Source organism: Neofelis nebulosa, chromosome X (assembly GCF_028018385.1).
Source record: "Neofelis nebulosa isolate mNeoNeb1 chromosome X, mNeoNeb1.pri, whole genome shotgun sequence".
NCBI lineage: Eukaryota > Metazoa > Chordata > Mammalia > Carnivora > Felidae > Neofelis > Neofelis nebulosa.
This window is the reverse complement of record NC_080800.1, coordinates 94,428,043-94,450,542: the sequence shown is the minus strand read 5'-3', so window position 1 is coordinate 94,450,542 and position 22,500 is coordinate 94,428,043. Positions and strand designations below refer to the sequence as shown.

Sequence of the window (22,500 nt, the reverse complement as noted above, 5' to 3'; positions counted from 1 at the left end):
TGTAAAGAATAATAGATGAGATGGCTTGGAAACCCTGTTTACTACTCTGCTTAAGCATTTTAAAATCCATCTGCCTGCCACTAACAGAGTGACAACTTGAGAAAATTAATACATGTTGTTGATCTTTATTTTTCCTGAAAGTATGATGTGCCCTGGCTGTTAGGAATTTTCTGCTGGTTGTCCGGTCTCCAGCTGGGACTTAACTTCCTAATTTTATTAAGCCTCAATCTGAGGACACACATGTGTACACCCTGGTTTCCTGCTAAAAGTTCATTAACAAGTTTTTTATGTGTTTGTTCCCGTCTCAGCATTGTCAGGAGACAAGTCGGGAAAGATCATGATGTTACGGTAAAATTCTATATGATTGTTTCTCTGGATTCTTTTGATTGAAGAACTGTTTATTTTATTATACATTTGCATGTTAAAGGGGATAAATGGGGAGAGTTGTTTTGTAACTTGTATTCTTGGGAAAAAATTTAGGTAGAAAAGACTCCTATTTGGAGAATAGCCTAGTCTGTTCTAAGGGATTTATAGAAGAAAGGCTTTTATCATATTTCATTAATTGTTTTCAAAGGATTCAAGTAAATTGAAGAGTGTTTAACACTAAAGAACAATGTAGATGAGAAAACTGACTCTTATATAGGCTTACAAATGACCTTGATTAGATCATCTCTTCATTCAGGTCCTTGGTTTTCTTGGCTATAACAAGAGGGTGTTAGACTAGAGGTTTTTTTTTTTTTTAATTTTTAATGATTATTTATTTATTAACATTTATTTATTTTGAGAGACACAGAGCACAAGCAGGTGAGGGGCAGAGAGAGAGAGAGAGAGAGAGAGAGAGAGACGTACAGAATCCAAAGCAGGCTCCAAGCTCTGAACACAGAGCCCGATGCGGAGCTTGAACCCACGAACCGTGAGATCATGGCCTGAGCCGAAGTCGGACGGTTACCCGACTGAGCCACCCAGGTGCCCCTAATGATTATTTATTTTTGAGAGAGAAAGAGTGTGCACACTCGCGCATGAGCAGGGGAGGGGCAGAGAGAGAGAGGGGCAGAGGATCCAAAGCAGTTTCCTCTGTTGGATCCAAATTGGGGCTCCGTGCTGACAACAGAGAGCCCGATGCGGGGCTCGAACTCACAAACCCTGAGATCATGACCTGAGCTAAAGTTGGTCATTTAACCAACTGAGTCACCCAGCTGCCTCTAGACTAGAGTTTTTAGATTTATTTCAGCATTACTAGTTTCAATTTCTGTGAACATATGGGTCTCAGAGAACAGGAATATCCACTGTCATGATATGATCAATAAATATGTTAGTTTGATAGTTGTTGAATCTGCATAATGGGTACATTTTTATTTCATTTAACTATTTCTACTTTTATACAGGGTTTTTTTTTTTTAATGTTTACTTATTTATTTTGAGAGAAAGGGAGCGCAGGGGAGGGGCAGAGAGAGAGGATTGAAGAGACAGAGAGAATCCTAAGCAGGCTCTGCTCTGTCAGCACAGAGCCCCATGTGAGGCTCAAAACCACAAACCATGGGATCATGACCTGAGCCTAAACCAAGCGTCAGACACTTAACCGGCTGAGCCGCCCAGGCATCCCTATGTGGTTTTGCATATTCTTACACAATAGTAAACTTAGAGATATGATTGATTAACAAAATGTTTGATAACAGATACTACATTCAAACGGGCCTTGTGAAGTCTATTTTCTGGCAGTGCCGTTTTCTTCCATTGTTCTCTGAAATATTTACACAAAATAGCAGACCCTCCTGTGATCATTCCAAGGCAGCTTTTTCAGTTTTTAGATAACTGTGCCAAGGTTCAGACCAGATCAAAAAATTTCCCCAGGAACATATTTTCAAGGTAAGCGTTTTTTACAAGCATGCTGTAATTTATATTGATTTGGCTCTCATAACATGTAATTTAGATTAGCTTAATTATCTGTAACTCATTCTTGAAAAAACCCACGCTGATTTTTTCCCCTTGCCTCCCTACACATTACCAGGCGATTTCTGGAGGATCTGGTAGATCACGTTGTAGCTAAGAAAGTGTCTTTTTTTTTTTTTAATGTTTATTTATTTTTGAGACAGAGAGAGACAGAGCATGAACGGGGGAGGGTCAGAGAGAGAGGGAGACACAGAATCTGAAACGGGCTCCAGGCTCTGAGCTGTCAGCCCAGAGCTCGACGCGGGGCTCGAACTCACAGACCGTGAGATCATGACCTGAGCCAAAGTCGGACACTTAACCAACTGAGCCACCCAGGCGCCCCGAAAGTGTCTTTTAATGTTAAGCGATCCTGGGTTAAAATCCCTATTTCAGCTGTTTCCTAAACGGGAGATCTTAAGAAAGGTTTTGTTTCTTTATTTGTTTGTTTTTACTTTTTTGAACCTCAGCTATCATTTCTATAAAATGAGAATATCAGTGGTAGCATATACATAATGGGGTCATCGTGCTGACTAAAAAACATGGGTCATCATGAAACATACAACCTGACAAATGTAAACCAACGGTATCAGCTTGTTCTGTCATTATCAGTTTGGTCATTTAGTTCTCTGCGTTATTAGAATAAAAGTTATATGTGGAGGAATTAAAAAAAAAACAAGGGAGGAAATATGGCTGTTTTGGTTACCTTTGCTAGTAGCATTCAATACGTGTTTATTGAATATATGCTGTATTCTAGGAACTAGTTTTATAGAGGCAAGTAAAGCACACTTCCTACTCTGAAGGAAATTACATCCTAAGGAGAGAAACAGACATGTGAGAGCTTAGAGTCAGGGCCAAACTTAAAGGCGTGACAGAGTGGACAAATACTAAGTATGCTGTGCTAAGATTCAGAGGGAAGTAAAAATAAACCAAAACCCAAACCCAAAACCTCTGGCCTGTCACGGGGTCTGAAACACCATTAGGATATTTTCCCTTTGGACTTTACACATTCTTGGGTTTTTGGATTCCATGTGCAAATGGCTTTGGGAAGAATAACACATTGATATCACTTGCACTTTGGTTTTTAAAATTTTTAAGTTTATTTATTTATTTCAAGAGAGATAGAGATAATGAGCAGGGGAGGGGCACACTGTCATTGCGGAACCCGATGCTGGCCTTGAACTCACGAACCTTGAGATCATGACCTGAGCGGAAACCAAGAGTGGGAGGCTCGGCCGACCGAGCCACCCAGGCGCCCCTCACTTGCACTTTAATGAAGATTTATTTCTATATTATTTCAGATACAAGGTAAGTTGCTACAGGCAAGAGACCTCAAAATATTATGGCTCAAGTGACAGACCAAAGGAGGTCAGGCAGCACCGCTGCGGGTAATCGAAGGCCCAGGATCCTTCTACCTTGTTGCTTTGCCGTCTCCTAGTATGTTGACTTTGTGTGGTGACATACGGTTGAATGAAGGGAGAGAAGGAAGAGGGCAAGAGGTTTTCTTGTCAAACCGTGAGCCACACGTTGCACATATGACCGCTGCTTGCATATCATCGTCCACATTTCTGTCAGATCTTCCTACAAAACCGCAAAGGAGTCTGGGACATACAGTCTTTGATGGGGAGGCTGTGTCCACAGCTAAAACTCAGGAGTGTCAGTTACTAAAAGGAAGGGTAGGAGAATGGATAGTGAGAAAAATTTGCAATCTCGGCCACAGTGTGACACGATTTTATCTTGATAAAGTTTCCTGAAATGCCTAGGCCTTTCCAAATAGGTGGGCTATTTGGTGAATAAAGAAACAGTTATAAAGAAGGTTGACTTGTCGGGGGTGTTTTCTGATATCAAGCAATTATCCAGTCTCAGATTCTCTGACACCAGCTGGTATCCTACCATTCAATTCACTTCTGACATTATACATGTAATTAGATTACACAACTATACTACATTATACACGGAGTTAGCAAAGACCCCATAGGATAAGGGCCCAGTCCCACAAGACTGTCCCCACCTCAGATGCCAATGGAAAGTCTTAGTGCTTCTGACTAACCAGTTATAAGTTCAGGGGTTCTCGTGACCCCTCTCCCATTTGAGAATTCACGAGAGCAATTCACAGAACTCAGGAAAATACTCTACTTACTATTACAGGTTTATTATAAGGAATACAACTCAGGTGCGACCAAATGGAAAAGATGCTTAGGGCAAGTGGTGTGTGTGTGTATGTGTGTGTGTGTGTGTGTGTGTGTGTGTGTGTAGGGGTGATGCATCTTGAGTAGCTTTCATTCTCTCTCCAGGCATGTCCCCTTCCTGGGACCTCCCTGTGTTGTTCAACCTGGAAGGCCTGTGCACCTGGTCGTTTAAGGGTTTTTACGGAAGCTTCATAACTAAGGCATGGACTTGGGTGCCCGATCTACCTAGATTTTATTTCTCTCGAAGTTTTGACTTCTGGAAAGTAACGTAACCAATTGAAACTTGAATGATAGCCATTTGCAAAGCTGAAATGGTATCTTCTTAGCTACCTCAGGGGGATAAATGGATAAAATTAAATAATACGTATGTTGCTGCTCGAGAGGCAAGGGATAGCGCTTGCCTACCTTAGGTCCATCCGAGCTGATTACTTCCAGCTCCTCTCCCCTTCCAGAACGTTGGGAGGGGAGTGGGACTGAGAGTTCCAACCCTGTAGTCACATGGTTGATGCCTCTGGCAACTGACCCTCAAGCTGAAGCTATCTGGGGACTCAGCATAAACTCAGGCAGAGTGGAAAGGGGCTCATTATGAATCCAAAAGACACTTCTGTCACTCAGGAATTTCTAAGGGTTTTAGGAGCTCAGTGCCAGGAACTGGAGACAAAGACCAAATATTTTTTTTATTGTACCATAATTTGACATCAGGAGCAAGAGTGACCCCCCCCCCCAAACCATTTCCACCTGACGATACCCTTTTCATCACAAAGCGGGTAGAATGAGTTGTTCTCTGAGCTCCGTTAGATGCCAGTGATTGTCGATTCTGTCATAGTATACTGTTCTTATCACACTGTACTGTAATTATCCAGTAGTTTCTAGCTTCTCTAGCTCCAACTAGCGTTGAGCTACCTGTGACAGTGTCCGACTCACCTTTGTACCCCGAGCATCTAACACAGTGCTTGGCACATTGCTGTGCTGTAAACTGTAGCATGAATGTGAGTGAAGGGAAGGCAGTCTAACACTGCTGACCTCTGTGTTGAAGCCTGTTTGGAGTTAATCCGGGGACTGGACCATGATGTTGTTAACTGTATTTCTCAGCTCACGTGGATTTCCGGAGAATCTTGGCTCTGGTATTCTGCCGTTCAATCTATTGTAGTCTGGAGGGGAATTCAGAATTCATCAATTAGTTGGTTTCGGAATAAAGAGCCTGGAATGCAGGGAAAGCAGGTCGTCTAGATTCCTTCTGTCTCACAGAAGGTGTTCTTTATAAGACACTGCTTTTCTGTATAATATGCCAAGTCTAACAAATAACTTTTCAGGTCAGTCTTCTGGGGGTGTTACGAGGAAAAAGAAAGCTCTCAGAACATTGTGAGTTTGACATTTGCCTGAACGTTTAAAAACTATTCTCAAATCCAGTAATTTTGTTAAGAACCCTGTGTGTGTGTGTGTGTGTGTGTGTGTGTGTGTGTACGTGTCCATACACACACAATAGTCAGTGGTTACTTTATTTTTATTGTGTGATATTTATTTTATTTGTTTTTGCTTATTTAATGTATTCTAAACTTCCAAAGGAAATAACACTTTGGGGCATTAAATACTGACTCTGCTGATTGCTTCGTTTGAACGGCAGGTCAGGAATACCCGTTTTCCTGTTTTGATGGCCAACAGAATAGGAGTTATTATAGCTTTGCACGGTGAAAGAGATATGATGATCCCGGCCAGCCAACTAGTTCAGCTACTGAGAAACCAGAGAGAATCCTAGCAGCCATATGACTGTGTGTATTTCTCTTGAATTTTTGACTTCTAGAAAGTAGCAACCTATTGCAACTTGGGTGGTGTTTGTTTGTAAAACTGAAATAGTATCTACTTGGCCATCTCAGAGGGACAATGGAGAAAATAAAGTAATACTCATGGTCTTGCTGGGAAGGCCGGGGAGAGCACTTTCGTACCCTAGGCCTGTCCTAGCTTCACTTCATGGTATCAGCCTAGGAAGCCTCAGTTCGGACACTAGCCTTGGCCCAGTGAAAACCATTCTTTTTTAGCAGGTAGAAGTCGGAAAATAGCCTAGTGGGTGCTATGCCTCTGGAATTGATTTGGGCCCTTGGGAAACTGTAAGCATCAGGCTTTAGCTTTTGTTTCTTACCCCCACCATCTGCTGTGGGCTGTTGAATTGGACTTTGGCTCCCATCTGGAAGCTTAATGCTCTGTGTCTCTGCTGAAATTCGAGCCCAGGCCTAAATCTTTTTGCCTGGTTTCTGTTGGCCCCCTTCCAGAACTGACTGGCCTGCATCACATGTTGGTTTATACTCTCTCTTGATTTTGGACTAACTTCCAGCTAGGGAGGGACTGCTCCAGTTAGACTTATCCAGCCTCTTTTCTCTGCACCGATGAGGTTTATTCCCCAGTTCTCTTGTTTAGCAGTTGCAACATGCCTTGCATCTGGGGTAGAGTAATGAGTGCTAAGATACAAGCACACAATCATCATTGGCAACTTCTATTGATGTCACTAGAGAGCCATCAAATAGGACTTTTAGTATATTAAAATAAATTGTCTTTGTAATGTCTTTCTCTTCACACCAAGAAGCAAAGTTTAGCCTAGGCTTTCACTGATTAAGCTATAAAATCAGAGTAGAAGTTCATATCTAATGAAATGTAACGGCTGAGGCATGGTGCATGATTGTTTCCAACTGTAGTTTATTTTATTTATTTATTTTGTAAATGTCCAACTGGGGCACCTGGGTGGCTCAATCGGTTGAGCGTCCGACTCTTGGGTTCAGCCCAGGTCATAATCTTACGGCTCCGTGGGTTCGAGCCCCCCAGCTCTATGCTGACAATGCAAAACCTGTTTGGCATTCTCTCTCTCTGCCCTCCCCAACTGGTGCTGTCTCTGTGTCTTTCAGAGTAAATAAACCTAAAAAAATTTTTTCCAACTGTATTTTGTTAACTATATTTAGCTTATGGTTTGCATGTCTATAAATAAATATACCATATGGTTCCAAGATATGATTATACTTGTATTTCTTGGAATTGTACCTCTCCATTAAAACTATATAGTATAATGAAATGTTTGCAAGGACCAGAAGATTTGGGGAAAACAGGAAGCTTGAGGAAAACTTCATGGAGAGTTTTTTGAATAGAAGATGATAAATAAGTTAATTGGAATTGCAATCACAGGAAAAGGAAAGAAGATTTTGAATCGTGGTCTTTTTCCTACCACCGTGTCAGCAAATTCTGATTATAAGGTTCCTCATGTAGGCCTAATAAATAATTTCTAAAAATATGATTGTGAAAGAGACAAACTAGCTGTATTCTGAAACAAGGCTCAATTTCTTCCCACCTTCCAATTTCAATTTAGGGTGAAGCATTAACTATGCAGTGAAGAATAATAAAAAAAAAAAAATCTTCGAGTAAAACATAAAGTTAGTAATGGAAGGAAGGCTGTATCCATGGTCTTAATTCAGACCCCTTGACTTTTATTTGTTTGTTCGCATATTTAGGGTAAAGTATATCTTTGGTAACAGAGAGACTGCATCAGGTCTGAACCTGTGTTCCAAACCAAGGAAGACACTTTTTTTTTTTTTTTTTTTTTAACCAGTGTAATATCAGGTGATATATGGACTGGATTCAGTCTCAATTTACTTGTATTTTGGAATAAATGCCTGGTATCCTGTCATATGGTTTAGAAAAGAATCAAAAACTGTTCCAGCTTCTTATGGCTTTGCATGGTTCCCGGACATGGAAATTACTCCGTGGAGACTTGAAGGTCGAGGGGCAATTTGGTGGCGATCTGAGTTTTTTTACTTAATTTTATCTGGGCTGAAAGAAAATCCTGTTTGGTTATGTAAGGAAATGTTTGATAAGCTTTCAATGGGAAACACCCATATACATGAGGATGACTGAATTTTAATGCCAGCACCAAGGATGTCAGACCTCATTTGCTCTAACTGCTGATTTTACATTTAAGGCAGTTTTTGCTTGCATTTGAAGGTTAGACTAGATGACTTCTGAGGTCCCATTTAATAAATTGTTTGAAATTGAGACCTAAGGAATTTAAGGAAATTGCCCAGGGTCACCTAGCTGATTGTGGGAGGGAGAGAGCCTAGAGTAGGAAACAGGTTTCCAGATTCTTTGTCCGTTTATGACTCTTTTCATGCTTGAGGTATTTGAAACTCAAAACGGTGAAGTACTTTGGATAGTATACGCTGAGGAAACAGCATAGACCTGGCAGTCGCATAATTACCTTTGCATTATCTTTTAATTCCCAATGTGGTGAGTCACATAGTAAAATAACATTGGCATCCTGAAATGCCATAGCAGGAACTAATTAAAAAGGGGGAAAAATCGCTCTGATGAGTTTCGTGATTTCCTCTGAATCTTTTGACACATGTAACCTTGAATGCTGATCTGCTTTGAATGCAAATTTTCTCATGACAGTACATTTGGTAGATAAACCAGAGCTCCTCCTACATAAAGACTTCAGTTCTAAGGTCATTTAAAATCCATTAAGCTAAGAAGCTATTCATTGAGACAGATTTCAGTGGTATTTCAGAAGAATGTGATTGTAACTGGACACATTATTCATTCACAGTAAGTCTGGAACTTAAGTTTGGGAGAGGGTGTGTGGGGATGAGAGGTAACTTATTTTAACTAATTAGTTCTTTTTAAATAAATAAATAATTTTTAAATAAAAAAACTGGGCTCATAAATCTTTTCATGGCAAAAATAATTTGACTTGATATATATTAATTTGAGGAAATGCTGCATTTTTTCGCATGAAGCAAATAGGTGCCGGATAATCAGTATGAATAACATTTTTGCTTTTAATTAATTTGTAGTTATTTTCTTATTGTTCTTTATCTCCTATAAAAATCATATTGCCTGTAAGCAAACCTGGTCCTTTGGAAATGGCAAGGATAATTGCATTGTAGAGTTCAGAGGTTTTCTGAAATTATTATTTATGTGGTTTTTTTCCTTATAGATGAGAATTCACTACTTTGCAGCAACTTTTCTCTCTTGAGCTCAGAAATAACCACAGAGCTCCTCTAAAAGGAACGACTTAGTATATTTTTATATGATGTTTTGATTTAATTTATGGAACATGTGTATCCTCTATATGTGATGTTTTCATTTATTTGGATATTATGGTTACATACATACAGTTATGAAAATATAAATTCCAATTTTCACTGCTTTTGTTCCGAAATGAACTAACATCTTATACATTTGATCCTTGTTTTCTTCTGAAAAAATAGTTAACAAGTAAATCTGACCATCACTTTTGCACACTGCACTCTCTTTGGATATCTCCAGATTCGTGTTCTTTGTTTAATATGTAAGAAGGTATATCAAACCAGGACATGAATACAGGAAATTTACCAGTTGTTTTTGATACAAATTTTATTAAAATATGAAATGTTTTAGAGAGTTTAAGACTTAAGCAAGCTGCATAGAATTATTATTGTTATTATTATTATTATTATTATGAACAGAGAATAATAAACTAAGGACTAAGAGCTTTTCATCTTAGTTTCTTTATCTGTGAAATGAGCCAAGTGCCCTGACTATGGCTAATGTAATGAAAGGGAATAGAAATGTTAAAAATGATCATTTAAACAATAGGGTTCAACAAAAGGAGCGGGGGTGGGGTGGGTTTGCTTGTTCCTTTTTCATGTGTTTTTCAGGGTGTCTTCAAGGAATTGCTGGGAGGTGGCTCCTGGATGTGGAAGAAGGGGAAGGCAACTAGTAACAATTGAGTCATTATGCCCACTATGATGCAGACATTTGCATGTACTATCTCATTTAATCATTTCCTAAACCTTATGGTGGCAAGTATCATTGCCTTCATTTGATAAGATAAGAAAATTGGGGCATAGAGAGCCCTGAAGTGTCTTGCCCAGATCTGTGTGGCTGCAGTCCCTGCTGTTCCCATTATTCCATGCTGTTTCTAGCGTCACTGCTGAAGCAATGCCGAGAAGATACGCTCTTTGGAATTATGTCTTCCATTCTCGCTGTGTAATCAAGCCTTATGCTGGTGAGATGGATAGTGAACAGGGCTGTAGAATAGGTCAACAAACGCCTATGGAGTATGATTTAGGAAACTGTCAACAGGTGCCAGCTCACAAATATTTTCCTTGTTGGCCTGTCTCCGTCCCTTCACCTGAGATTTTACCGCCAAAGTCATTACTTTGGATGTGGAAGCCTTTGTTTACTTGTTTTGTTTTTCTTTGCCAGTGGGGACGCTGGGGAGACTTTCAAATGCACATATCCCTAGGCAGGTTCACAGATTGAATCTTTTATCACTTAATACCTTAGCAGGCAGCATAGAATAGGAGAAAGAACTCAGATTTTGGAGCCAGGAAGACCTGCAACTGAATTCTGTTTCTGGCACATCCTCGCTGTTTAACTGGCACGTGATATTGCATCTTTCAGAGCCTCCCTTTCTTCTTGAGGAAAACAGAGATAATAATGCGTATGCATAGGCCTTTATTCCGGTAACCGTAACATATGGAACATCGGGTATGGGCTGCCGCAATAGAGTGGGAAGAGCACTGGAACGGAAGTCAGGAGCCTTGGTGTTCTGCCATATCCGTTTCGTTTATTCAGGTAGATATTTACTGAGCATCTACTATGTGCCATGCACTGTGCTAGGCACTGAGGATACAGCATAAACCGTTTGAAGTCCCTGCCTCCTTAGAGCTTAAGTTCTAGTTCGTTGCTCACCCAACTGTACCCGCATCCCGGTCACGTAGCGCAAAATACATGTGCCCCCTGACCCCTCACTGAGTTTACGGTCTAACGGAGTAGAAGTGAATCCACTTATCCCACAAATTAGTCCAAGATTAAGACCATTGTAAGTCTTTAAAGGAAATGCAGTGCCTGTAAAGCACGTCACAGGGGCTTCATTTCAACGCCTCTGAGCAAGTGACATCTGAGCTGAAACGCGAAGAAGGAAGAGGTACTAAGCAGGTCATCCTTCTACGTGGCTTTACTCAGAGCCTTCGGGATTTCCCTCAGTTCTCTTACACCCTCTTTGGTGGCTACTGCAAACTTTATCCTCTGTCATTGAGCCTCCTACTCAGCTACGACATATTTATCCTCAGCAGGTAGGCTTGGCTCCCATTTCACGCAGAAAATAAACGCCATCAAGTGTGCCTGAACCTCTGATGCACCCACCCCACTGCCTTTTATAAACACAATCGATTTTTGTCTTCTTCCCTGCTTTTGTCCTCAGAGCCTTCCGTCGGTCCAAATTCCGTCCTTCCACTTTTGTTTTATTTCTTTACTTTTTAATGCTTATTTATTTTTGACAGAGAGAGAGAGACAGAGAGAGAGAGAGAGAGAGAGAGAGGGAGCCACAGAAGCCGAAACAGGCTCCAGGCTCCGAGCTGTCACCACACAGCCCGACGCGGGGCTCGAACTCACGGACCGCGAGATCGTGACCTGAGCCGAAGTCGGACGCTTAACCGACTTCGGGCCCCTCCGCTTTTGTTTTAGATTACATGCTGGCCTCTTGCTTTTTTCAGGGATTTCTTTACATACGTATTCCCTTTCTCTTCTGTCTTTTAGTCTCTTCCTCTGTATGGGTTCTTTATTCAGTGAAGAAAGCAAGCTATCTTTTCTTAACCCTTCCCTGTATAACCAAGACCTATAGAACCTATACAACTAGGCTCCAATAAAAAGGGATTTATATATAAGACTGCCTTTACCAAAGTCACTGTTTCTTATGTCCAAGTACAAGAGGCACATTGCCATTCTTATCTTACTAACCGCCCCCTCCCCCCGCCCCCCCCCACGCCATCCCATTTGGCTTCGGAGCATTTGGCTTTTGAATACTTTTTTCCTTGAGATCTCCTACTTTACTAGTCTTCCTCGATGCCACTTGCTGTCAGTCCCCTTTATTACCACCAGTATTAACTCCAGACTCTTTTAACATGGCTCAGAAAACATGCCTGTGTACCCCTTACGCTGCAGCCCAAACAAACCGCTCGTACAGGTCTGGATTCCTTAGCTTTCTCACTTCCCTCTTTTGGCTTAATCAATTTCCGTTGAGGAGGAGTCCCTCCCTCATATTCCCTACACCGGCGAACACCTACTCCTTATCTATGAGATAGTTGAGGTACTACTTGCTGTAAGGACTATTACTTGACCGCTACGGAGCAGATTAGGCACCTGTCCTCGGTGCTTCTAGGTGCTTGCCTCTCAGAATGTACCACACCTTATTATAATCGAAGTTACTGCGAAATTCGTCTGCAATTTCAGTATGGAAAATATTTCACATTTCTTTTTTTTTTTTCAATGTATGAAATTTATTGTCACATTGGTTTCCATACAACACCCAGTGCTCATCCCGACAGGTGCCCTCCTTGATGCCCATCACCCACTTTCCCCTCCCTCCCACCCCCCATCAACCCTCAGTTTGTTCTCAGTTTTTAAGAGTCTCTTATGCTTTGGCTCTCTTCCACTCTAACCTCTTTTTTTTTTTTTTTTCCTTCCCTTCCTCCATGGGTTTCTGTTAAGTTTCTCAGGATCCACATAAGAGTGAAACCATACGGTATCTATCTTTCTCTGTATGGCTTATTTCACTTAGCATAACACTCTCCAGTTCCATCCACGTTGCTACAAAGGGCCATATTTCATTCTTTCTCATTGCCACGTAGTATTCCATTGTGTATATAAACCACAATTTCTTTATCCATTCATCAGTTGATGGACATTTAGGTTCTTTCCACAATTTGGCTATTGTTGAGAGTGCTGCTATAAACATTGGGGTACAAGTGTCCCTATGCATCAGCACTCCTGTATCCCTTGGGTAAATTCCTAGCAGTGCTATTGCTGGGTCATAGGGTAGGTCTATTTTTAATTTTCTGAGGAACCTCCACACTGTTTTCCGGAGTGGCTGCACCAGTTTGCATTCCCACCAACAGTGCAAGAGGGTTCCCGTGTCTCCACATCCTCTCCAGCATCTATAGTCTCCTGATTTGTTCATTTTAGCCACTCTGACCGGCATAAGGTGGCTATTGTTGAGAGTGCTGCTATTTCAAAGTGTTCTTTAGGCTGCCTTGTATTCAGCATTCTGCCGGGAAAGTAAGATATGCAATTTCAGTTAATATTTGAGCAACCTACTGGGTGACACAAATATTCTGAGGTCTTAGGCCACACCGAAGAGTAGGGAGGCCCTTTTGGTCATTGATCTTTACTTCTCTGTCAACTCTCTGATATACCATTTTGTCTCCACCAGGGATGGCCCTTTTACGTTTGCTGCTGCTACTGCTTCTAGACAAAGCTTGGGGGACTGGGTCATTGCTGAGATTAGGTCCCCTGGGTCTAGGGCCCAGCCCACTCATTAAAATACCTCTGAACTTTTGCCCCTTCCTAGGCTGCTACCATCCAATGTTGAGCTGTTCCCCCTGCTACTTCTAACCCCTGCCACACCCCTGACTTACTTTTGTCTAAAGTATATGTCCCTTTCCCTCCTGAATGCCCTAAAAGGAAGTTCATCTGTCTTCTTGAGACCTGCATCCGTGCTCCTAAGCATAACCTCTCCCTTGAGCTTGGGTTTTGGCAATACAAAAGCTAGGAAGGTAAGTCTGTGCACAACTTCTGCTTTTAGTCTTGGCAATAGGGGAGGAGGGATCCCCTTAAGCAAGGGAAGAAGAGTAAAAAAGCCTGGTTATCTCCTTGAAATGGGAGGGAGAAGCAAAAAAAAAAAAAAACTTTGAGCAAAACACAGTTACACTTGTCTGTTTCTTTTTCTTTTTCTTTTCTGTCTTTCCTTTTTTTAAAAAATATTTTTAAATATTTATTTATTTTTGAGAGAGAAAGAGCACGAGCAGGGAGAGGCAGAGAGAGGGAGACAGGATCTGAAGCAGGCCCCAGGCTCAGAGCTGTCAGCACAGAGCCTGATGCGGGGCTTGAACTCACAGACCACAAGGTTATGACCTGAGCTGAAGTCAGACACTCAACCGACTGAGCCACCCAGGCGCCCCTATTTTTATTTTTTAATTCTTTTAATGTTTACTTATTTATATTGGAGACAGAGAGAGTGCAAGAGAGCAAGAGAGCATGCACAAGCAGGGGAAGCGCAGAGAGACAGGGAGACACAGAATCCAAAGTAGGCTCCAGGCTCTGAGCCGTCAGCACAGAGCCCAACTCGGGGATTGAACTCATGAACCGTGAGATCCTGACCCGAGACCAAGTCAGACGCTTAAGCGGCTGAGCCACCCAGGCGTCCTTCTACTTGTCTGTTTATGAGTCTCTTCCCGTCATTAAATTGCAAGTGCCTTTGCAGAATTTCATTTCCTAATATTTCAGTAAAGAGTGTAGATGTAACTCACAGTCTAGTCTAGGAGAAGGAGTATTCAGAAAGCATACGGAGGGAAGTGCTGCTATCTGAGCTAAATCTCAGTGACGAGGAGGAATCCGTGAGTAAGCTGCATAAAACAGTATTGGTATCAGGGGACCTGCATGGACGAAAGTTTAGAGATAAGACAAGACCCTATTTTTTAAGATCTACATGCAGGAAATGACACTTAAAGTGCTGGTAAGGTCCAGATAATGGAAAGTGTTGATTGCCATGCTAAAGAATTGGTACTTTATTTTATGGCAAGCAGTACAACATAGAGGTTGGGGCACAAATTCTGAAATGACTCTTGCCTGGCTTTGAATCTGGCTCCATCACTTATCAGCTATGAGATCCTGTGATAATCATTTACCTTCTCTGGACCTCGGTTGCCTTATTGTTTATTGATAAAAAGGGATGACATCAGGACCTATTTCATATTGCTGTGGTGAGGACTAAGTGAATTAATACAGTGAAAAGCTTTCAAAAGCACTGGCACACTGTGAGTCCATTGAATTGTGAGCTATTATTATAAATTATTCTCTAGGACAACGGGAAGCTAGTGAAAGAGTTTAAATGGACATATTTGTGTTCTGAAAAGGTCACACTGACTACTGCATGGAAAATGACACGAATCTGTCTTGTTAGAAGATGGAAATACATCAGGAGATGTCAAGGGCTAGGATGAGTCGTGGGAATGAAGATGGAGTGATATGGATGGATCCCCAAGGTATTTAGGGAATGGAATCTTTAGGATATTGTGTGTGTGCGTGTACGAAATGGTGGTTGACAATAAATGAGAAAAAGGAATCTGGAATGACTCCTATGTTTCTATTTAGGACACTGCTCGGGAAGTTATGCTACCATTTGGTACTAGAAATAGAGGAAAGGAAAGAGATGATAAGTTACATTAATGCTTTGAGTATTCCTAGTCCCCATGTGTATTCATGTTCTTTGAAACAGAGAAAAGTGAATTACGTTGTCCATCAGTGTTTTGAAATCATCTGTGGAAGGATTATCTGGATATTTTAAGATAATCTGCGTAAGTGGGATTCATCACTGTTCCAGGGAAGATACACTTTCTTCTGCTGTTCTTTGATAAGTGCTAGTTTGTTACTTACATAGCTCAAAAACATTATTTCTTTATTTTTTTTTTTTAGAGAGAGGCGCGCACGTGCAAGTTGGGGAGGGGCAGAGGGGGTAGAGAATGTTAAGTAGGCTTCACGCTCGGGGTGGAGCCCGACGTGGGGCCCGATCTCACAACCGTGAGATCATGACCTGAGCCGAAATCAAGAGTTGGACACTTAACCAACTGCCCCTCAAGAATATTACTGAGAAGAATCCTTTGGTGACCGAAGATGCTAAAGTATCAAGGTCCCATGATAGAGCACTGGTAAGTGTATTTTGGATCAGGAGTCTGTCAGCTTTCCCAAACAAAAGTCTTAAAGCCATAGCGGTCCATTCATTCATTCATTCACCAAACACTTGTTGCCTGCTCTGTGATAGGCCTTGCGTTAATATAAAAGCAGAAGCAGTTCCTCCCGTCGTGGGCCTCACAGTTGACCATGAGTGATAGAGAGATGAATATTCCAGGCAGATATGGTGAGAGTGGTGAGAAGTAGTCAGATGCCACAGTATTTAGGACCTTGAGGACCAAGTAAACAATTTTTATCTTTATCCCAAGATAACGAGGAAGCCCTGAAGAATTTTTAGCAGGAGAGTTGCATAGTCAGATTTGCACTTAGAAAACAGAAGAAAGGGAGTGTGGAAATAGAGCAGGGCCAGAGTAAATTCGAGGAGATGTATTAAGAAGCCATTGTAGGGGCTCCTGGCTGACTTAGTCTGTAAAAGCATGAGACTCTTGATCTTGGGGTCATGAGTTCAAGCCCCATGTTGGGCCTAGAAATTACTTTAAGAAATGTTTGTTAGTGTCCATAGGTGATAGTTAAAAGTTGAATATAGATTTTTTTTTTTTCTTAAAGAAGCTATTGTAACAGTCCAGGCAAATTATGATGGTGATTTGGACTAGCCTGGGAGGGATATGGATGGGTATGAGGAGTTTCAAGGGAGGTTTGAAAAATGGATTGAATCCGATTGCAGATTGGACATAGGAGATACAGTATCAGGTGTTTAGGGTGACTGTTTCTTTGGTTTCTGGCTTGTACTGTTAAATGGACGTCACTGCCAACTAGCTATTTTGGATGAGAGATAAATGTCTGAAAGCCATTGTCGTATTGATGGTAATGGAAGATGTGGAAATAGATAGTAGATAAAATCACCCAGAGAGAACTCATTGTCAGAAGAAATGAGGGCCTCAAAGAACTCTGCCGTGAAATATTAGGATAAGTGAAGGATAAGCCTAAAAAAGAACTGAAAAGTGTAGTCCGAGAGATGGAAGGGACACTAGAACGCTCTTGTCAGAAAAGCCAAGGGAGTAGTGTTTCAGGGACGGTGATAAACAGGTGAATGCCACCAAGAGAGAAAGAAGATTGGAATAAAAAGTATTGATTGGATTCAGTAACCAGGAAGTCATTAGTTATTCTAGCGGGACCTGTTTTAAGAGAGTCATGGATTGGTGGTGGGACGGAGGAAGAAACTAGAAGGAAACGGAATGATAAAGAGTGAGTGGGGGGGTGGAGAAAGTACCAAGTATAGACAACTCTTTCTAGAAATTTGGCTGTGAGGAAGGATTGGAGCAGTAGTAGCTGGAGGCAAATATGTGGGTTTTTTAAGCTTAGGGAGTAAAGAGCATGTTTGAATGCGAATGGGATGTATGTGACTGAGATGTATATCTGTACCTACATCTTATGTACGTTGACGATATTAAAGAGAGAAGGAAAGCATTGAATTGTAAGGTTCTGATAACGTGGGCAGGGTATGTGTTTTACCTTAGATGGGTAGGACATATACTTTGTTTATTATAGCAGGAGGGAAGGAAGAAAGGATGCGGGAAATGTGTGGAATCATGAAGATGACCGAGTTTGCGTCTGACAGCTTAATTTTGTTTTTAAAGAGACCAGGTCATATGCTGAGGTTGGAGGAGAAGGGATAAAAGAAGGAAAGACATCAGAAGAAGGTTTTCATTGTTGTCAGTACTGGAATAAAGTTGAACAGAGACCCATAATGGTGTTTTTGAGCGGTACTGTGGATTTATTTAAAATGGAATGTTAGGAATTTATCATGAAACTAATCTACTGTGGGACTTCTTCCATCAGCACCCACCTGCGCAGTGACAGGCACAGAGGAAACCTGAGAGTTGAATTCATTCGGATTTGGGATTTTGTTAGGAAGTTACGATAAAAAAGCAGAGAGGCAAGTTTAGTTTTGGGTGTGGAAGCTAATCTAGATCGCATAAAGAAAAGGAAAAAAGGGGGCGCCTGGGTGGCTCGGTCCGTTGAGGGCTCAGGTCATGATCTCATGGTCCATGAGTTCGAGCCCCGTGTCGGGCTGTGTGTGGAGAGCTCAGAGCCTGGAGCTGCTTCGGATTCTGTGTCTCCCTCTCTCTCTGCCCCTCCCCCGCTCGCACTCTGTCTGTCTGTCTGTCTCTCTCTCTCTCAAAGATAGAGAAATAAACATTAAAAAAATTAAAAAGAAAGGAGAAGAGGGAAAATCTGACAGATGAATTTGGAAAAAAGCAGTCAAGTCTTTGCAAAGCAGAAAAATGATCAGAGTGGCAGTACTTAAAAACATAAGCTCAAAAGAAATGGAATTATGGGAAAATCATTTTATTTCTCTGGCCTCTATTTTCTCATTTATATATAAGCCATGGTAGAAGCCAAGTGTGTGTGTGTGTGTGTGTGTGTGTATGCGCGTGTGTAAATTTGTACACATATCTCATTGCCTTTTGGTAGTAAGTGTCGATAGAATCAAGTGGGCGTCGTTGCTCCCAAAGAGCATCCCACCCACTTCTAAGGAATGAAGTGGAATTGGGGGGTCGGAGGTATTAGTCATTCTAACTTTCCCTTGGATGCTCAGGCAAAGGAAGACAAAGCCACGTTTTAAAAGGCGTGATTCTATTACAGGTACTTTTTCTTTTCCCTAGGCACGTTTGGCTTTGCTCACCCAGCAGTGATTAATCTCTGATTGTGGAATCAGCCTTGTGCTTCGTCTAGCACTTTTGCAGGAAGAACAGTGCACGCTGTTGATAGAGCTGGTACTGATTTCTCGACAGGCTGCTTGAACTCCAGGGCATCTTGATAACAACCAAAGCGTGTGGGATGAACTGTCAATATCTGGAAAAGGGGAAGTTACATGTGATTAAAACTATGTGAGTGCATCAGCAGAACCTCCAGAGGACCTTGGAGAGTCCTCGACGACTTAGATCCTCTTGTGGATGACTGTGTGTGTGTGTGTGTGTGTGTGTGTTTTGGTGAAAAGTTTCTGCTGTGGCGTTTTGTGGCTGTAATATTTGCAAGTGGGGTGGTTCAGTATGTTCTCCCCTCCCCTGCCCAAAGTATCTGTTTGGAGGCTTCAAAGGAAGTGCGGCATAAGCTTAATTGTGACCCTTTACAGGAACGAGCTTCTGACTCAGGCTACGTAGAAAACGAGGGGTTGGACTGTAATAATGCAAACTTCTTTTATTTCTTGGAAATTTGTGCTTGAAGGGTTATGAACTTTTAAAGTATTTTAATACACAATGCTAAATACTTCTCTAGTTTGGTTATGGGTTTTGCTTAAATAAGAAAGTGGTTTATTTTGCTCTCACATGACTGTCTTGAGGTAGCTAATCCAAGGCTGCAGAAAGAATATGCAGCTTTACTGCATGAGGTCAAGAGCCCTGGGCTACTCTGAACTTGTTGTTCTGCCACACCTAGGGTGTTTCCCTCATCTACTTGTTCAAAGGTGGCTCACTGCCAAGACCATATTCTAAGCAGCAGAATGGGGAAAGGAGAAAAGGTCCGTTCTCGGGGGGGGGGGGGGGGGGTGGGGGGGGGTGGGGGGGGGTGGGCGGCGGCGCCGGGGTGGCTCAGTTGGTTGAGCGTCCGACTTCGGCTCGGGTCATGATCTCACTGTTTGTGAGTTCGAGCCCCGTATGGGGCTCTGTGCTGTCAGCTCAGAGCCTGGAGCCTGCTTCGGATTCTGTGTCTCCCTCTCTCTGTCCCTCCCCCACTCACGCTGTGTCTCTCAAAAAATGAATAAACGTTAAAAAAAATGTAATGAAAAGGTCCATTCTTTTTATTTTATTTTATTTTATTTTATTTTATTTTATTTTATTTGTTTGCTATTTATTTGTTTGTTTGAGACAGAGAACGAGAGAGAGAGAGAGAGAGAGAGAGAGAGAACCTTAAGCAGGCTCCACACTCCACGCAGAGCCCGACACAGGGCTTGATCTCCCAACTATGACCTCAGATCCTGAGCTAAACCAAAATCAAGAGTCAGACACTTAGCAGACTGAACCACCCAGGCGCTCCAAGGACCATCCTTTCTAAAGGCATGATCCAGAGATTGGAGATAACACTTCCGTTTATATCTTTTGGGCCAGAACTTAAGCACATGTCATGTAGCTGAAAAGATGTTCAGAAATGTTGGTCTTCGTTTTGTGTAGACACAAACTGCGTTAAAAATTCTCTGTGCTCTGCCTGTTCATCCTTCTCCCTCACTTCAACCCCTGGCAACCTTTGGTCATTTTATTATCTTCATGCTTTTGTCTTTTCCAGAATGTCATATAGCTGGAAGCATATAGTATGTAGCCTTTTCAGATTGGCTTCTTTCACTAGGTAATAGGTGTTTAAAGCTCCTCCATGTCTTTTAAAAAAAATTTTTTTTAATGTTTATTCATTTTTGAGAGAGAGAGAGAGAGACACAGAGTGTTAGTGGGGGAGGGGCAGAAAGAGGAGGCAGGCTCCAGGTTCCTAGCTGTCAGCACAGAGCACGATGCGGGACTCGAACCCACGAACCACGAGATCATGACCCGAACTGAACTCAAGAGTCAGATACTTAACCAACTGAGCCACCCAAGAGCCCCCCCTCCATGTCTTTTCATGGCTTGATAACTCATTTCTTTTTAGCACTGAATAATATTCCATTGTCTGTCTGGATGTACTATAATTTATGTATCTATTCACCTCCTGAAAGACATCTTGGGTTGCTTCCAAGTGTTGGCAATCATGAATGAAACTGCTAAACACATCCACGCTCGGATTTTTGTGTAGACGTAGCTTTTGACTTCTTTGGGTAAATACCAACAAGCACGATTGCTAGGTGGCATAGTAAGAATATATTTAGCTTTGAAGAATTCACCACACTGTCTTCCAAAGTGGCTGTACTGTTTCGCATTCCCACCAGCGATGAATGATCGTTCCTGTCGCTTCACATCCCCTTTATCATTTGTTGGTGGTGGTGTTCCAGATTTTGGCCACTCTACTCGGTGTGTAGTGAGTAACTGTGTTTCTGACTGCTCCTTGAGTAGGCTCGAGTGTAGGGAACAGTGCGTTTTGCTTGTTTTCGTATCTGTAGCCTTGAGTGCAAAATGGATGCTCAGGAAATGTCTGGGAAATGAAGATCTGGATGGATGCCTATGACCGTGTCAGCATCCATACAGCCATCAGACAGATTAGAAAAATAGAGACTCGGAGATTCCGTTTTGATGAGAAGTCTCTAAAGTCACTTAGGAAACATGGTCTAACCCAGGTTCAAAAGCAGCTATCGAAAACAGTGAGAGGGGCGCCTGAGTGGGTCCGTCAGGTAAGCGTCTGACTCTTGATTTCGGCTCAAGTCATGATCTCATGGTTTGTGAGTTTGAGCCCCGTGTCCGGCTTGGCACTGACAGCGTGGAGCCTGCTTGAGATTCTCTCTCTCTGCCCTTCCTCCACTCACGCTCTCTCTGTCTCAAAATGAAGAGCAAAGCAAAACAAAACAAAAAAACAGTGAGAAAGTGGGTAGGTAGGTAGATCTATCACTTAGGATTATGAAGTGGATTTAGTTAGAGCTTTTAAGCAGATGATTATAAAGAACCAGTTGTCTTAAAATAGGAAATTCATTTTTAGGAAGGGCAATAAGTCCACTGGAAAACAATCTCTGCCTGCATACAAGTACAAAAATAACTCTTTTTGTCATATGCAGTTAAAAAATTTTTTTAACGTTTTTTCATTTTTGAGAGAGAGAGAGAGAGAGAGAGAGACATAGAGCATGAGTGGGAGAGGGGCAGAGAGAGAGGGAAAAACAGAATCTGAAGCAGGCTCGAGGCTCTGAGCTGTCAGCACAGAGTCTGACCCGGGGCTCAAACTCACAGACCAAGAGATCATGACCTGAGCCACAGTCTGAAGCTTAACCAACTGAGCCACCCAGTTGCCCCTGTCATAAGCACTTTTAAAAAGTAAGCTTACAAGGTTCCAAAACTGGTTTAATCTTCAAGTGACCAGGGGAAGTATTATTCTGAAGCTGAAGAGCTAATGAAAGTGTATTAAGAAGAGAGAATGTTCCGGCGTTTTAAAAATGAAAGGCAGGAAAAATAAAAGAAGATAAAAACAGAGAGGGAGGCAAACCATAAGAGACTCTTAACTATAGAGAACAAACTGAGGGTTGATGGAGGGGAGGTGGGTGGGGGGATGGGCTAGATGGGGGATGGGCATTAAGGAGGGTACTTGTTGGGATGAGCACTGGGTGTCCTAGGTAAGTGACGAATCACTACAGTCTCCTGAAACCCAATATTACATTATATGTTAGCTACCTTGAATTTAAGTAAAAATTTGGGGGAAAAAAAATGGAGCACCTGTGTCCCTTTATAGCGAACTCCTCAGCAGAGTTATCTATACTCATGGTTTCCATTTGCCCATCTATCCTTTTGTGAACCCACTTTAATCTGAGATTTGCTCCAGATACTTCACTTTTTCCTTTATCGGGGTCCCCAGTTATTTTCCATTTTCCCAATCGATTAGACCATTCTCAGGCCTCATCTTATTTGTCCTGTCAGCAGCTTTTGACATTGTCTATCACTCTCTCCTTGAACCATTTTCTTTACATGGTTTCTGGGGCACCAAAAACTCTAGAGGTTTTCCTCTTACCTCCCTGGCCTCGCCTTAGTCTCCCCTGTTGGTATATCCTCATTGTTTG

General features: G+C 41.9%; 1 protein-coding gene across 4 annotated transcripts in view; it reads left to right on the top strand.

Annotated features, from left to right (window-relative positions):
• Positions 1-287: 287 nt before the first annotated feature.
• Positions 288-22,500, top strand: part of IL13RA2 (interleukin 13 receptor subunit alpha 2) — a 47,730-nt gene continuing 25,517 nt past the window's right edge. For 2 of the 4 annotated variants that reach the window (XM_058713187.1, XM_058713181.1), the window contains exon 1: positions 8,586-8,696. The gene's annotated coding sequence lies outside the window, so the exon portion shown is untranslated. Of the gene's footprint in view, positions 349-8,585; positions 8,697-22,500 lie in introns of those variants that run through there. The other 2 variants (XM_058713186.1, XM_058713182.1) reach the window with 2 other exon arrangements.